The sequence below is a fragment of the Gracilinanus agilis genome, chromosome 2, assembly GCF_016433145.1.
Source record: "Gracilinanus agilis isolate LMUSP501 chromosome 2, AgileGrace, whole genome shotgun sequence".
Lineage (NCBI taxonomy): Eukaryota > Metazoa > Chordata > Mammalia > Didelphimorphia > Didelphidae > Gracilinanus > Gracilinanus agilis.
The window spans coordinates 435,436,273-435,438,375 of NC_058131.1; positions in this window are offsets into that span (position 1 = coordinate 435,436,273).

The following is a 2,103-nucleotide window of genomic DNA, read 5'->3' on the forward strand; positions in this document are numbered from 1 at the left end:
ATCATGTGTCTCTGGGATTGTCTTAGATCAATGTACTGGTGAGGATAGCTATGTCATTCATACTTGTTCATCAAAAAATATTACTGCTATTTTGTACAATGTTCTTTTGGCTCTATTCACTTCACTTTGCAGCAATTCATCAAGTCTTCCAGATTTTTCTGAGATCATCCTGTTTATTTTTTCTGGGAATTCATTGATGGTGTTTTCAATTTATTTTTCTCAGATTGGACTCTGTAAATATTTTATTTCCTCTTTTATTATTCTGGACAATTTATATTTTTGTATATTTACCTTACATTTCCTACAGATTATCAGATTTACTTAACAACAAAATTAGTCTGGAATTAAATTTATAAAGAAATATTTCCTTAATATCAATTAATATGTACGTATATATATATACATATAATTTTCAAAATATTTCCCATCATCCCTGGCTTTCTTCCTCTCTCAGTGAGCCATCACATATAATAATATTTTAAAATAACATTTTGTTTTTCCCCAATCACATATATAAAAATTTAACATTAATTAAAAATTTTAACTTGCAAATTTTATCTATCTATCCCCATTTACTCCTCCTTCTTGATACAACAAGCAATCTAATATAGATTTTACTCATTCAATCATGTCAAACATTTTTCCAAGGTTAGTCATTTTGTTTAGGAGATTTCAAAAAAAGTTAAAGTATGTTTTGGTCTGGATTCAGACTCCATCAGTTCTTTCTCTGGACGCAGATGGCATTTTTCATTATGTTTCTCTGGGATTATCTTAGATCAGGCAAACTACAGCCTACGGGCCAGATGCGGGCCCCCTGAAATGTTTTATCTGATCCCAGAAGCATTATTCCTAATCTGATGAATATAATGAGTAGGATACAATACAATGAAACTTCAAAAGAATTGCATTAGAAACAGACTAATAGATGAGAATATCCTTTCCTTTGGCCCCCTCTTTAAAAAGTTTGGCCATTACTGTCTTAGATCACTGTATTGGTGAGGATAGCTATGTCATTCATATTTGTTCATCAAAAAATATTACTGCTATTTTGTACAATGTTCTTTTGGCTCTATTCACTTCACTTTGCAGCAATTCATCAAGTCTTCCAGATTTTTCTGTGATCATCCTGTTCATCTTTTCATTGATGGCTTTTTAAACTTATTTTTCTGAGCTTGGGCAATGTAAATATTTGGTTTCCTCTTTTGTTAATCTGGAAAATTTATATTTTGGTAAATATTCACCCTACATTTCCTGCAGATTCTCAGATTTACTGTAATATCATTGAGAAAAATAGTTCCTGATGATTGCTTTAATTTCCTTTTCACTGGAGGTGAATTCACCTTTTAAATTTCTGATACTTATAATTTAATTTTCTTCTTTCATTATTAAAATCAAATTAAACAATGCTGTATCTGTTTTTCCCCCTTGAAATCAACTCCTAACCTTATTTATTAGCTAAATAGCCCCTTTAATTATTTCAATTTTATTAATTTCTTCTGTGATTTTAGGACCTTAAAATTTTGTTCTTTATCTAGTTTTTTAGTTGCATGCCCAATTCATTTATCTGCTTTTCCTCTATTTTTTGCTATAAGCATTCACTGATGTAAATTTTTCCTGAGTACTGATTTGGTTGTATTCTGTAAATTTTGATAAGTTGTATTTTCATTATCATTCTCTTTAATTGATTGTTTCTATAATTTGTTCTTTGACCCACCCATTTTGAACTATTAGATTCTTTGGTTTTCATTCATTTTTTAATTTGTTATTCCTTGAACCCTTGTTGATTAATATTTTTATTACATAAAGCATGAGAAAGCATTGGGAGGAGGGGAAAGGAAAAATAGAATAGGGGTAAATTATCACACATAAAAGACAAATGAAAGAGTTTTTGCATTGAAAGGGAAGATGGGAGAGTAGGGAGAAGATCACATGAAACTACTTTCTTTGGAATTAGTTCAATGAAGGAAGAACATACACTATCAATTCAGTATAGAAATCTACAGGAAAGTAAGAGGGGAAGAAAAATAAGAGAAAATGTTTGAGGATGATAGAAAAGAGGACAATATCCTGCCCTCCTCATTTGAATTTTTAGCCCACACATAA